Source organism: Adiantum capillus-veneris, chromosome 24, assembly GCF_014529385.1.
Source record: "Adiantum capillus-veneris isolate H3 chromosome 24, ASM1452938v2, whole genome shotgun sequence".
In the NCBI taxonomy this organism is placed as follows: Eukaryota; Viridiplantae; Streptophyta; class Polypodiopsida; order Polypodiales; family Pteridaceae; genus Adiantum; species Adiantum capillus-veneris.
The window spans coordinates 135,568,866-135,585,203 of record NC_140954.1 but is presented as its reverse complement, the minus strand read 5'-3'; positions in this window follow the sequence as shown (position 1 = coordinate 135,585,203).

Below are 16,338 nucleotides of genomic sequence, written 5' to 3'. Positions count from 1 at the left end.
AGTTGCGACAGCATGGCTGTCCATAAGAGCTCGGCAGTTCAATTGTGTGGGTCTCCTGATCTCTCTATAACACTACAAAGTGCCTATGGACACACTGATTTAGGGTAAGACCCAGCGGGTGATTGTCACCCCATAGGCATTAAGGATCACAGTTTGATCTGCATTGAGGATCACAGTTGATCTCTCCCAGTTATACTTTCAAGGAAAGAATTCCGCAATCTACCAAACGCAGTAGCAGACGGACACACTTTTCAATTCGACTCCAATCATTCTGTAGAAAGTTGACTATGTTGGGTACCGTTATCTGCTAGTTGAGCAGTTCTACAAAGAGTCTTACCAAGGGGTTTGACTACGTAGATTCTAATCCAAGGGCTTGGATTGCAAGGGCAACACCCAGGGCTCCCACTACAATGCTGTTAGTTTTTTCAAGCAAGGGAACGTGCTCCTCTCCACTTGAATACGGGTAAGTGAACATTACGTTCAAATCTCCAGGTACGCATCTATTGATTTGGTGTTATTCCATTTTTAGTATGCTTTGCAAGGATTTTCAAGACATATAAGTACGCTTGAATGTTACAGAGCCATGCCAAGGGCATGTCGACACAAAGTATTTTGGGCCAAGTGTCCAATCTCTCTTTCTGCCTTATGCTGTTACGAACCTACTTGTAGGGTTCAATTTGGCACATGTTGTCACATGGGATACAACATGGTCTCGGAACTCAAGGATTTCAGTTTAGCCAGTGTGGAGCAAGGCTAATGAGGGTCCCTCTCACTCCCGTTGTAGAGTGTTTGCAGTTACATCCACACACAAGTACATCTTGTACTTGAAGGATGTTCTTTTTTCCACATCCTACATGAGACATATTCCACATGTGGAGAATATGAGTCTCTGGACTGACACTGGCGCCATTATTTCAATTATGTGTCACGAAAAAGTCCCTAGGTGCTGGTCACATCTATTTTTTGGACCATTTTTAGCATGACGTATCAGGAGCAATTTCGTGGCCAGAAATTGTCGGATACTTAGAATGACTTGTTAAGGTACAAGTACTGCTAAACAACATTACAGATGGTTGTTTATACATATAGTAATGAAAAAGTTTCATTGATCAATGTTTCACCTTCTATTCAGACGTTTCAGTAAGGCTTGCAAAATATTGCAACTGAAAGTATTTAGTTTCTTTTCAGAACTATTTACATTATTTTTTAATATGTGCTACGTGCATCGCATTTTGCCATAAGTATTGGCCATGCTCATTCTGGATATACAGGTTTGGGTTAGTTTTTGCTAAATGCATGCACACTAGGTGTTATGGGCCCTAGTGTTTAGCAAAGGCTGATTTGGAATGACATGCATATTCCTTAGGTTGTTGCTTTTGAAGCATTTTGCACTCTATGTGCACTATCTCTATGAGATTACTTTTGGGTCTACTAATCACCAATAGAGGTCATGGCTAGGTTTGGGCGTTGGTGGACTTTTTATAGTTAACCACGACGGTTATTTCGGACATTGTTGATTCCTCACCAATGTTATACACTACTGTGATTCCCCGTTTACCAGTCATCTGGGACGACTGTCTGTAAACCGTGAGGAAAACACACCTCAGTACTGTCAGTTATCCAAGGGGATAGGCAGATTACAAAGAGTAATTTTGTGCTAAAGGATCTGCTAAGAGCATACGTTAGCACAATGCATTTCTGAATAGATGATTTTCTCCCTATTTTGGAAGAAGAAAGCAGTGCACACGGTGCATTTTCTATCTACGAACTTTTCAAGATACTCAAGCGAGTAGGAAATCTGGCTCACAACTGCATGGAAAGTTATGCCAAGGTTTCTTTGCATTATTTAGTACCTTCAGAAGATCTGAAAACTGGTTATACCTTTAGACAACTCTTAGTTGTGGTTACTCCTTTACAGTACTCAAGTGAGTTATAAATGGAGTTACCATTTAGACCCAACTGACTCTTAGTTATGGTTACTTCTTTACAGCACTCAAGTGAGTCATAAAGGGAGTTACCATTTAGACCCAAGTGGTTGCAAACGGACAACAATGTTGAAAATCAAAACGTTTCTCTTGGTTTCATTGAACCTCCTCACTGCACCAATTATCGGTCATACAGACAACTGGCTCACTTATGGAACTTCAAAAAAAGAAAACATCAGTATTCTTCAGAAGATATTACTACTTGTGTTTTTGAGGACGAAAACTCTTCCTTAAGGGGGGAGTAATGTCAGGACAAGGGTCCTACGGGGCAAGGCCCAACCTAGGGGGTCAGGGACGTAGGCCAAGGGCCTGGACTGGACCAATGCGGACTGGGGATCCGCTTAGGGCAAGTGTTAGGAGCTAGCCTATATGAGGGGCGGTAGGGAGGAGGATCCCGGGTTCAGTTACCCTAGGTCTTACACCCCTTGAGAGAGAGGGCTTGAATAATTCTTAAACAATTACTTAATTCAACTAAATTCTCATTTGACCTCTCTCAAAGCCATCCAATAGGCTTTAGGCACACTATGGGGACAACCTAGCTAGGGGCATGACATGTGTCCTATTTGCCTCTTTGAGCAAGGGGTGTTCCTTGGGTGAGGGTAAGACCATTCAACCCCACCCCTTACTCTTGGGGCTCTCTCCCTTTTTTGTAGGCCGTACTTCAAGCACCTCAAGATTCTTGCCCCCCAAGTACCTTAAGCACTTCAAGCACCTTAATCATCAAGCGTGACAAGCACCTTAAGCATCTTCGCCAGCAAGCACGACAAGCACCTCAAGATTGGGTCGGGTTCCCACCTCAAGCTCAGCCCTAGATTGCCTAAGGTCCTAGGTCTAAGGAATTTTAACATTAACCTTTGGAGATGTTGTCAGGACAAGGGTCCTACTCGGCAAGGCCCAACCTGGGGGGTCAGGAACCTAGGCCAAGGTCCTGGACTGGACCAGTGTGGACTGGGGATTCGCTTAGGGCAAGAGCTAGGAGCTAGGCCTATATAAAGGGCGGTAGGGAGGAGGATCCTACGTCTTAGTCTCCTAGGTCTTATATTGGTATCAGAGCAAGGTGGAGAGGAAGAAGAAGGGTGGAGCATGGCGGAGGAGAAGGCATGGATATATCTTTCCCTCTAGGCATGATTATCTCTCTCTCCCTCTCTCTCTTTTTCTTCATGGAGGAAAGCCAAGAGAGGTGCTGGAAGGTCGTGGAGCAAAACGCTTCGATTTCATGGGCATGCAAGAAATTGCATGCCACTCGAGGAAGAGAAAGGAACGTGCAAGGAAGGGGATGAAGCCATGTCGGGAATCTTGCCTAGCAATCGGCCGTGGGCAGGTGCCCTTGGAGAGGGTAAGGACGAACTAGCAGCCGGACGTGGGCAAGCGCCCTTGGAGCGGGTAAGGACGATTTTTGAGCAGAGTTAAATCTCGCCAAGTTAGCATTGCAGGGATCGCATGGGCCTGTTGAAGAAACTTCGTCAAAGAACCGAAGCATGGCAAGCCCCGCTGCCCCATAGTGCACTGTCTCTTCGTTTTGGCATTTCGTAGCAGAGCCATCGCTCCGGAAGTAATCTCCTCAAAATCAGCACCCAAGGTTGCATACATTGCCATGCAACGGACTATGCAAGGCGTCCAAGGTCGGCACAATTTGGGATCCACGCCAGGTGAGGCTTCATGCCATTCGACTTTCAAGTGATCAAACACACGAAGGCAACCATGCAAAGTGTTGTCATCAAAGGCATCGCCCTAGGACGGCGTGCAAGAATGAGAACAAAGAGGTTTGACGAGTGCCTCTCACGCTGAGGACAAGGTCAAGGACAGTCGGCCAAGGGCTGTTTCGAGCTCACCGTTGCGAATCCATATGAGCTTAAGCATGCTCGGGCTACAAGACTTCTATTTTTCCGCTTGATCGCATAGGTATATTGTTGATTCGACGTAAGGAGTGCGGTCAATTATTAGTCTCATGTTAACATGTACAAGCCTACAATCAACACATATCGATGAATGCCCTGTCTAAGTAGACATGGACTCGACGATTGTATCTGACACAATCGGTTGTCCAGGGGATAAAGCATTCAAGGATTCAAGCGGTGTTGGTATCTAAAAATTCTTCGGCATATTGCGAGGCATATTGGAAACTTTGACACAATTCCAGGTACTCATGTTTCAATTTTCCCTTTACTTTCGAATTGGTTATGTCATCATCTGCATTTTGTTGGGTTTGTGAATACCAATTTATGCCATGATGGCCGCCCAAGGGGTAGGTTGGACTTTATCAAGCAAGGCTTGATTGTCAGTCCAACATGGCTAGTATTAACTTTAGTCACTTCCATTTCTTGGCATGGAAGATTAGCTAATATGCCTAATCATTCATGTACAAAATTGCATGCATACGCCTTCTGCATATGGGACATATTTATCATTGGAGAAATTGTTTTATGCATGCCATGTTGCATCCATTATTGGAATAAGACCCATGCTTCCCTTGCCAACTTGAATCAAGCATGGCTTGAGTATGACATGGTTATGAAGTTTGTAAGTGGTTAATGTTTTTTGCAGCATTTTTCCTTACGCAAGTACAACTTGATTCTGTAACAGCAAGGCTGTGTATTGCTTTTTTTTTTTTCCTAGAAAAAGATCCTTCTATTAGTTAATGAAAACTGCCCATAGGGCTACATCCACCTCTGCAAGAGAGGGCTACAACAAGCATGATGGGGAGACTCTCCCAATGAAAAAACAGCATATATATAATGGGGCTAAATCAAGAGATGGGAGGAGGGAAAAGACACACAGGTGGACAGTAGTGCCATCTGAGCACCCCCTGGACCATGGTGTAGAAAGGCCTAGGGTGCCAGAGTCGAAGGAAAGCCTCACGGCGCTCCCGCATGCGGTCGGAGCTGCCCTGTAGCCCCTCAAGCTGTCCTCTGAGAGTATGGATCAGCTCTAGCCAAAAGTCACGAACAGTCTCTACTAGTGGCACAGGGCGAGCCTCAAAGATGCGGAAACAACGGGCCCGCCAGATGAACCAGAGAGCTAGGCCGCTGATGAGCTCCCAACACTCATCTCTCTCACTGCACCACTCCTGTGGAGTAAGGTCTGTAGCAGGCTGGAGTGTAGGTCGCCCCCCCCTGTATCACTATCATCCTGCTGGTGGAAGATAGCTCAAACTGAAGTGCCAGGTCCGTGAGGGTGGACCAAGCCGCTGTCCCCCAAGTGTACTGTCGAGCCGTGGAGAGGGCAGGCATCAATCGAAGAACTCGTAGCCACACCTGCTGGGCCGAGGGACAGTCCCAAAGACAGTGTTGTTGACACTCCACCAACTGGTCACAGGCTGTACATGCGATCGAGAGACCACTATGCACAAGCCAGCTCCCTACTGTTGTGGCTCTGTGTGCAACCAACCACTGGAACAAAGTGACGCGCCTCGGCTGTCTAGAGTCCCACAGCCTCTGCCAAAAAGCTGCCAAGAACTCAACTGTGAGGCCCTCCTCCTACCAATGACGTGTTACAGCGGGGCGGGCCTCTCTTTGTGCTGCAAGTATATGACGTCCAAGCCGAACAATGTACTAAAAGAAAGGGACTCCTGCGCGGTCTGCAGAAGAGAGGGGGTCCCTCCAAAGCCACTCACCAGGATCCCACTGTACTCGTGCCAATGGACAGCACTCCCAAGCCCATAGCCTCCAGTGTCCAGTCTCAAGAGCTACTGGGTCAGGGTCTATGACGCAAGTCCTCCCACAGATGCCCACAACTCGGATCCTCTGGAAACAGCACTCTGCTACCTGCAGGGCCTCGACTGCAACTCGTTGTAATCGTCCCCCACCCTGAAGCTCGAAGAACAGGGCAGGGACAGTCTCTGAGCAAGCCCTGACTGAAATGAGAACCTCCAGTCGTGTGAAGGCTCCCATCCACCGGGGGGCTACTGGCTCGAGAGGCGTGAGCCACTCAGCTGGAACTGACTCTGAGATGTCCTGACACATGCTCTGAACCCCTCTCATGCCCTGTAGCTGGACAGCCTGCACCTCCTCTGACAAACCTGTGAACTCTAGCCAGTCACCTAGAGAGCGCGCTGGACCTGCTGCCATGGGACCCCAAGAAACATGAGGCCTACTCCCAACCAAGTGGCCTCTCTGAGTGCTAACCATGGGGTTCCAGACGAGGGGCTGCCGTAGGCGCTCCTCCATACACGTCGGCTGTCTCTACTCTAGGCCACAGCAAACTCACAGCGAATCGGTCCTCCAGTCTCCTGCTCAAACCAACTCGGCGCAGCTCTGTAAAGATCCATCTGGTCGAAGGGTGCAAAGGGCCTCCTGACTGAGGCACCCTGGCATGAAGCCTCTGCAGCAAGAACTCCTTCCAGGGCTCCTCGCCTGGAAGAAGTCCTCTGACGACGAACTTCCCAAGAAGGGCTCTACTCTGCTGTGCTGGATCAGTGATCCCAAGCCCTCCCTGAGAACAAGGAAGTGTGATGACCGACCAAGCCACCTTGGCTCGGGCAATCTGAGTGTCGCGACCTGACCAAAGGAAGTTCCTGATCAGCCTCTCTACCTAGCTGATGCAAGAACTCGAGAAGATCCAGCAAGAAGTGATGTACCACATAGTCGCCAACAACACCCGGTTGGCAACTACTACTCTACCAGCCAGCGATAGTCGTGCTGAGCTCCAATGTAACAACTTTCTCTTGATGGACAAGAGAAGAGGAGCAATTTTCTACTCGGGGGACAAATCCAAACCAACCTGACAACCCAAGTACCGAACAGCAGTCCCTGGAGGAATCCACCTGAAACCCTCTCCTGGCATCCAATTTGGCACAGGAGCACTGCCAACCGAGAAAGCCACTGTATTTCTCCAGTTGAGCAGTGCGCCCGATGCACAGCAGAAGGTCACCAAAGCCTGCTCACATCTATGTAGATTGGCCTCTTGGCCCTCTAAGTACAAGGCTGAGTCGTCAGCAAACTCAGCGTCCAGAAGCTCATCTCCCCGTATAGGGAGTGCAAGGCCCCTTAGACCAACCTGCTAAGACACCAAAAATCTGCTCATCGCCTTCGCATAGAATAGAAAGAGAAAGGGGGCAAGAGGACAACCCTGTCTGATCGATCGTGTGAGCATGAAGCGCTCACCTCTACCTCCTGCCAAAAGCACCTGACTGTGAGCCTGTCTGTACAAAGCTGACACCCCTCTGATCCAAGCATCTGAGAAGCCCATCCTGCATAGAGTTCCCTCTAGAAAGTCCCAGTCAACTCTGTCGTATGCCTTCTCAAAATCGAGAAGAAGAATCACAAGGTCCTCCCCACGGAGCAGTGCCAGGGCAGAAGCCTCCCAGAAAGTGAAGATGTTGTCAAGGATACTGCGTTCCTTGACAAAACCTGTCTGAGTCCCATGTATAAGGCTCTCCAAAAGTGGCTGAATCCTCAAACTCAGAGCCTTGGCAAGAATTTTGTAGGCTGAGTTGAGGATGGTGATGGGGCGCCACTGTCGAATCTCATCCAAGGAGCCACCCTCCTTCGGAATGAGGTAAATCAGGCCCTCACTCATGCTATCCGGCATCACTCCTGTGTGCAGAGTGTACTGAAAGGCACTACAAAGATCTGGGCAGGTCCCAGTACTCCAAGAAGAAGCTGGGAGTCAGCCCATCCTCACCTGGACAGCGTGTGCAGCTTCTCAAGCTGAAGAGGTAGCTCTAGCCTCTGGTGCATCTCCTCAGTCACAAGGCAAGGCATCTGCGCCCAAACTTGCTTCCTGCATGCATCTTGTCTCTCTGACTGGGGCTCAGCCGGCAGTAGCTCACGGTAGAAGTCAGTAGCAACTGCACGCATATCCTTGGGCTCACAAACAACTGACCCATCGGGTCTCCTCAGCTGATTGATCTTGGCATGCGAGTGCCGAGGTCCCACTGTCTCAAAAAAAGCACTTGTCACTCTGTCACCCACCTGAGTCCACTGAGAGGCATGTCGGTGAAAGGAAAAATCATAGCGCCTCTCCTCTGTGCAAGCAAGCTCCTGTCGAGCCTGCTATAACTGCTCCTCCAACCATGGACTGTCTGGATGCTACTCCTGCATCCTCTGTAGTGAAGCAATGCCTCGTCTGAGACGTTGCTCCTCCTCTCTCGCTGCAGCCCGTCGAGCCAAAGACTCCTGGAGAAAAAAGTGGTTGAGCTAGGCCAAAGGCCACTCTGTCTGCAGGTAGAGCCTGGTTGTCCATACCCTCTGTCCAGAGAGCCTCTACCCTCTCTCTGAGTGCTGAGTCCAACAAGACCCGCTCTGGGATGCGAAGCATCGTGCTCCCACTCCTCTGCCTGTCTGCCACTGTGAGGATCACTGGTGCATGGTCCGAGAAGAATGTCCCTGCCAGGATGCCCACTGATCCCCCCAAGTCACTGAAGTGGTCACTAGTGTAGAAGCGATCTATCCGCGATAGATTCACTCCTCCCACTCTGCGGTCCGATCTAGAGAAGGCAAGACTCTCTGGAGGCCTCACAAAGCCTGAATGCTGCCATGTATCCGAGACCCTCAAAGTCATACACAATCTCTCCCAAGCTGCTAACTCGACTCCATGTACAGTAGCATGGCTGCCTCCGATCCTGTCAGAGGGGTCCTCCAACATGTTGAAGTCCCCTCCTACACAACAATGGTCAACCTGTGGCAAAGACTCAACAATCTGTGACCAAAACTTTGCACGAGCACTCGCCACATTGGGCGCATAGAGGTTCAGGAAGCCCACAAGCCCACCCTGAACCTGTACAGTAATCCACTGAGCCCTGCCTGGCACAATAATCCCTCTGCCCACAATGGCCTGCTGCAATGAGTCTGCAATAGTCATACATACCCCACCCTGGATGCCTCCAGGTCCAAAAGCAGCTGACCAAAAGGTATCATAACGTCCCCGCAAAATCTGACCACATCGTCGAATGCGGCTCTCAGACAAATGGTGCTCCTGAAGCATAAGGAGATCAATCTCTCCTCCCACAAGGCAACGCTGAAGCTCCTGACGCAATCGGCCCCGCTGTCGCTGAAACTGGGGCCCACCTAATCCTTGAACGTTCCACGCGACGATCCTCATGGGGAGCGAGAGAGAACAGATGCTGCCGCAGCAGCAAGACGGGCTATCTTCGAGGCAGGCTTGGATGGGGAGTAATCCGCATCCGAGCGTCCTCTAGATAGGCGAGCCTGTAGTGAGTGCCTGGCCCAAGCCCATGCAGAACGAGCCGTGCATAAAGCAACCTCCTCTGTCCAGGAGTCCTCATGAATGAATACATAGCAAGGTAAACACTGCGTATCAGCAAAAAAGTATACCACAATGTGCCTACATCCTGCTGAGTCTGGGGGTGTCACCGCAAACTTGGCCATTGGCCACAAAGTCTGCAGCAAATCTGTAACTCCAAGCTCTCCCATGTGGTGAGAGAACTCGAGAACCTGTGTATGCAACCATCTCTCCACTGAGTCTAGGGACCACTCTGTCTCGGTCCGACCACAGGGGGGAAAAGAGAAACCAATTGCTGAGTCCAAGGCCTCTGTCCCCCTAGCGGCGAGGAACAGAGCATGGACCCTGAAGCAGGCTGCCTCGTGGTCTGCTGCGGAATCGCCGAGAAAGCAAGTGAATCCGTAATCGAAGAAATCCCAGCGGCGTCGGAGGTCAATGCTCGTCAGATCGCGAGGGATAGCTGCAAGGGAAGAAGTCTGAATCTGCAGAGGGGGCCACAAGAAGGGCTGACCCTCTCTCGCTAGGCGACTCATGGCAAAGGCGCTGCCAAGAGATCTCCTAGCCGCCGGTGAGGGACCAGTCTCCTGAGTCGACTGTGGCACTGAAGTAGGAGGAGGGGGAGAAGGAGCTGGGGGAGGCGGAGGAGAAGCGAAGCGGGGTGGGGCGACAAAGACAGGGGGGCGAGGAGGGGAGTGGGTGGGAGCAAAGGGCGGGGGAGGGGATGAGGAGGAAGAGGGGAAATCTGAAGGTGGGGTGCCTGGCGAGGGTGAAGTGGAAGTGGAGGCTGGCGTAGGGGGCTCCTCCTGCTCAAGAGGACCAAAACGGTTCCCCGTGGGAACCCAATGATGCTGAGTAGGCACCTAAGGGCCACTCTGAGTGCCAGGCTACCGCTGTGGCCCATGGCGTCGAAGGCCACGGGCCTGCTGCCATCCCTCCTCCGCTGGAGCCCCAGGCTCGGAGGGTGTCTCAGCATCTGTGCGCTGTGCCGCTGGCTGTGGCTGCGGCTTAGCCTTGGCAGGCTGGGGCTGAGGCTGAGGTGCAGAACGTGGCCTCCTCCGTGGACAGGCCTTCGCTAGATGGCCCATCTGTCTACAAATGAAGCACTGGTTTGGGAGACCCGAGTACTCCACACTCTGTCTAAACCAACTTCCACTCACCCAAGGCAGAAGGATGACCTTCGGGAGCGTGTGGGTATCTCTGACCAAAACTCGAACTGAAGGGATGCCAGCTGCCTTGGCAGCTACTGATGCTGCCGTACGAGGTGTCTCCAGGACATTCCCAATGGCGCAGCCAATCCTGGAGAGAAGTGGAAGGTACTCCCTCCGTAAACCCGGAAAGTAGACTGAGATGGGGATGTCTGCCTCCTCTACTAGCACATCCGAAGTCGGGTCAAAACCATGTCGCCACTGTCGAAAGTGGGCACGTGATGCTCGGATGGCCAGTGGACTCATAGCTATGTCCTTGGAGGCCATCTCGGACGTCTCAAACTCAATCTGGTAGTACCCTCGTTCGAGAACCTTGCAGATGACAGAAGTCGCCTGCAAGCGCTCTACCTCTGCGGCAAGGCTCGCTTGCTCTATCGGCGAAAGAGCAAGTCAAATGGTGGGCTCAGCGGGGTCGAGCGACGGGGCTTCGGATGAGTCCCTCTGAGGCGGAGCTGGAGCCTCTATCTGTGTCTACTGCTGTGGCGAAGAAGCGGTCGGTGAAGGCGCTCTACAACCGAGCACTCCAAGCACTGCTTGAAGTAACAGAGATGCAGAGCCCAGTGCAGGACCTTCAGGATTGACGAAGACGGGGGGGGGGGGAGGAAAAAAGACAGCAAAGCGAGGAATAAAGGGGGGCAGCGAGGGGGAGGGGGATGGCGGCGTGAGAAGGGGGGCGCTGTGAGCTGGCGGGGAGGCAGTGGGAGGTGAGAAGGGGGGCGTTGCAAGCTGGCGGGGAGGCAGCGGCAGGCGGGGCAGCAGGCCGCTGCAAGCGGGGGTAGGAGGGGCGGGCTGGAGAGGCTGGCGCGCGCGAGCAGGCGGGCAGGCAGGGCGGTAAAGCGAGGGGCAGGCAGGGGACGGGAGGTAGCAGGGGGGGGGGGGGGAGAGCGATGGCGCAGAGGGGGAGGGGGGCGAGCAACAGTAGCGAGCGCTTGAGTGGGCTGTGTATTGCTTAGGAAGCGTATTCTTCAGATAGAGGAAGTACCATCTCTATTGCATATCTCTCGCATGCATCAAAGGACAGTGCATCTCTATTGCACATCTCTACATGCACCACAGAAAGTGCATCTTCTGCACTCCAAGCACAAGCATGGCTTGTGACAGTTATCTGAAACATTAAATTTTGTTGCCTACATTGTTGGTAAAAGCCCAAAGATAAGCTTGAAAAGTCGAATCAAGCACGGCTTGACTCCCAACCACCTGGCTCCGAAGCACGGCTTCTCAGCGATTCAATTTGATGATCAAGCATAGAAAATTTGCAATTTTTTTAGTATCTCAAGGAGACATGCACAACCTCTTTTTAGACTTGTTAAAGGCAACAAGTTGCTCGGCATGGCCGACTCCTTCTTACTGTTTCCTGCAGCTGATAGAGGATGCATCCCACACACAAAACTGGTCAATTTCAATTGAAATTGCTCGATACAGTCGATTCTTTTTGTTCTGATATCTGCAATCACATCCGTTGGCTCTCACGACTCTCACATTAAGCTGTTTCCCGTTTGGAATATGCTTTGAGCATACACAATGGGGAAGGAATAGGCAAGGCATGCTACTTAGGTGTATTCAATTCTACCGCCTCATGAATTATGCTTCCGCTATCACACTTGCAACTCTGTCACGGACATACTAAAAAAGGGGATTGTTTACAACAACACTAAATAGAACCTAAACTTTTGACTTATTTCATAGGCGAAGTGCCATATTAAGTCCTTTTTGTAAAGTCACAACCCCATACATGGTAAGTGGGGCACGTTGTGGCTTGTGTTTTCTCTTTCCTCTCTCGATGACAGCATTATACAGGCTGATTGTTGCATGCTTATAGGATAAGCTTCCAGTTAGGCATAAGATGTCTAAGAACACACATTCTGGGCACACACACACTAGAAATTTACGGAAAGTTCCTCAGCCCAGCATGCTCTTCTTTTCGTTCTCTATCTCTCTCTCTACAAAAAAAAAAAACAAAACTCTCCTAAGAAGCTTTTGATACATGTTTTGCTTGTGAGTAAGCTTGAGCCAAGGTGCTCTAACTCACAGCTAGCACGTGGCTATGATGCTACTCAAATTAGTACTCATCGGTTCGTCGATTGAACACTATTTTGCATAAGGGCTATGAGCCAAATAGGCTAAGAGCCGTTGTCAGGACAAGGGTCCTACGGGTTAACACCCAACTATTGGCATTCTTTGGGTGATTGTTTTCAAGATCTACCCAATGAAGTACACATAGACGTTAATGGATAAGCAAGAGTCTTGTCATTAACGGATGTTTAGGGTGTCATTTTTGCACTACATGTTTACAGTGCGACACTCAAGTTGAGTTTGATAATCTTCAACTCACAGCAGCTGATCTCTACAAAAAAGTATAGATGTAGCAATCAGTTGCGACAGTAGGCTGTCCATAAGAGCTAAGCAGTTCACTTGTGTGGGTCTCCTGCTCTCTCTGTAGCACTACGGAGTGTCTATGAACATACTGTTTTGGGGTAAGACCCGGCGGGTGATTGCTACATCACCCCATAGGCATTAAGGATCACAGTTTGATCTGCATTGAGGATCACAGTTGATCTCTCCCAGTTATACTTTCAAGGAAAGAAAACACTTTTCACGTTGATTCCAATCATTTTGTACACGGTTGACTATGTTGGTTACCGTTATCTGCTAGTTGAGTAGTTTCTACAAGGAGTCTTACCAAGGGGTTTGACTACGTAGATTCTAATCCAAGGGCTTGGATTGCAAAGGCAACACCCAGGGTTCCCAGTGCAACGCTGTTTGTTTTTTCAGGTAGGGGATGTGCTCCTCTGCATTTGAATACGGGTAAGTGAACATTACGTTCAAATCTCCAGGTACGCATCTACTGATTTGGTGTTATTCCATTTTTAGTATGCTTTGCTTGGTTTTTCAAGACGTGTAAGTACGCTTGAATGTTACAGAGCCATGCCAAGAGCATGTCGACACAAAGTATTTTGGGCCAAGTGTCCAATCTAATCTTTCTGCCTTATGCTGTTACGAATGTACTTATAGGGTTCAATTTGGCACATGTTGTCACATGGGATACAACATGGTCTAGGAACTCCAGGAGTTCCATTTAGCCAGTGTGGAGCAATGAATGAGGGTCCCTCTCACTTTTGTCGCAGAGTGTTTAGAATTACCTCCACACACAAGTACATCTTGTACTTGCAGAATGTTCTTTTTTCAGCCATCCTTAGTTGAGACATATTCCACATGTGGCAAATATGAGTCTCTGGGACTGACACTAGCGCGCTTATTTCAAATATGTGTCACCTCAAAGTCCCTAAGTGCTAATCAAATCTGTTTTCTAGACCATTTTCAGTACGACATATCAAGAGCAATTTCAGTGGCCAGAAATTGTCGGATACTTACAATGACTTGTTCAGCTACAAGTATTGCTAAACAATATTACATATGGTTGTTTATACATATAGCAAGGATATAAGTTGTTAATGAAAAAGTTTCATTGTATGCACCTAGAAGTGATCAATGTTTCACCTTCTATTGTGATTCAAACGTTTCAGCAAGGCTTGCAAAAGATTGCAACTAAAAGTATTTAGTTTCTTTTCAGAACTATTTACATTCCTTTTTAATGCGTGCTAGGCGCATCACAATTGCCATAAGTATTGGCAAGGATCATTATGGATATATAGGTTCATGTTTGTTTTTGCTAAATGCATGCACACTAGATGTTATGGGCCCTAGTGTTTAGCAAAGGCTGATTTGGAACGACATGCATATTCCTAAAGTTGTTGCTTATGAAGCATTTTGCACTCTAAGTGCAATATCTCTAGAAGATTACTTTTGGGTCTACTAATCACCAATAGAGGTCATGGCTCGGTTTGGGTTTTTGTGGATGTTTTCCAGTTAACCACGATGGTTATTTCGGACATTGTTGATTCCTCATCAATGTTATACACTAATGTGATTCCCCGTTTACCAGTCATCTGGGACGATTGTCTGTAACCGTGAGGAGAATACACCTCAATACTGTCAGTTATCCAAGGGGATAGGCAGATTACAAAGATTAATCTTGTGCTGAAGGATAAGCAAAGTGCGTACGTTAGTACCAAGCACCAAGCGATCCAATTAGTAAGCATTTATTGCTCTTCTTGGAGTTTACTTACTATTAGTTAATGCATGTTGCGACTCGGTAGTCTCTTCATGTATAAGTCAGGTTCTCAACCTTGACACTCGTTAAGGTGGGGTTGTTTACTGATGCAATTTGCGAACAAGTCAAGGACTTACACTTGGTTGATGATTTACGTCAGCAAGTTACTTCACAGAAAGTGAAAAGCGGTACTCTTTCAGGTATATCTTTGTCGTGATAACTCGTTTAGTATGCTCATGTGCGTTCTAAATGGATTCCACACACTAGATGGTTTCAAATGGACAACAATGTGGAAAATCAAGATGTTACTCTTGGTTTCATTGACCTCCTGCGGAACTGTGTCCTGGTCAACCAAAAAGCTTGATCCATGAAGGATGCCACTTGAGAGAACATTAGTGTTCTTAAGAAGAACCTTCCCACTTTTGTTTTCGAGGACGAAAACTCTTCCTTAAGGGGGGAGTAATGTCAGGACAAGGGTCCTACGGGGCAAGGCCCAACCTAGGGGGTCAGGGACCTAGGCCAAGGGCCTGGACTGGACCAGTGTGGACTGGGGATCCGCTTAGGGAAAGAGCTAGGAGCTAGGCCTATATAAAGGGCGATAGGGAGGAGGATCCTACGTCTTAGTCTCCTAGGTCTTATAGGTGTCTAATGAAGCTAACCCTAAGGTCTTTTAAGCTCCATTAGCTGGCATTTGTCTTTGCTAGACCATCTCCCATTTGGACACATTGCCTTTGGTCTTGTGTTGAGATAAATCTAAAAGCACATGTCTATATTCTAGCTCTTGCTCTTTTTTATTCTCCCACATTAAATGATCAGTTCAATATGGGAAAATCATTTGGGTTAGTTAGATATTAGAGTTTATGACATTACCTCTCTCTTGAAATCATAGTCGTCCTCGACTATGAGGTAGAGAAGATAAAGCCTTAGTCATTAGTTTATGTTTCTTAGCGGGTAGAGGATTTTTACCCTACGACATCATTCCAAAATCGATGTCTAATCTATTTGGGGCTTGGGAGACTTAGCTGCCGCAAGCATGTCTGCTCTTGAGTCCATATTATACTCCCAAAGTGTAGAGTGACAAATTCTACTTGGTGTTTGAGATACGTGGTCATCACAGACATGATTCTAAGCATGCATCCTACTTAAATTTGTTCACAATAAAAAGAGAACTAGTCTTATAAGACAAAAACATTTGCAGAGAAGATAACCATCCTATAAGGTGAATGGTTCTTCTTTCTTCCCTAAGGCAAGGGCTGAAATTACATTCTTAAAATCGGGGTAGGATACTCATCTATCATGAAAGATAGATCATTGTGAGTTGATATGGACACCACATTTGCCCTTGGTCGTTGTGATGATAGTGCATGAGCTACTTGATTGTGCTTGCCAGCAATGTGAGCAATATGAAAATTGAATTGCGAAAGAAAATTTTTCCACCTCATTTGTTTGTGGGAGAGCTTGGTTTGCGTCATGAAGTACTTAAGACTTTGGTGATCTGTTTGTAGGATGAATGGAGTCCCCAATAGATAGTGCTTTCATGTGTCAAGGGTATGTAGGACAACTAATAACTCCTTTTCATAGATGCCCAATACTCTCTTGTTGGAATTGAGTCTTTGAGCATGCCCTTCTTGAAGCAAAAGTGTTCCAAGGAAATCTCCACAAGCATCACATTGGACCTCAAATGGTTTTGAGAGATCTGGTAGTGTAAGCACGGGTTGAGAGGTAAGCTTTTCTTTAAGCTTTTCTCAAAAGAACTTTGCTCTTTAGCAGTCCTTGTGTACTTAACACTGTCAAGTCATGTAGTGATCCTGCTATTTGGGAGAATTTTTCTATGAAGCGTCTATAGTATGCACAC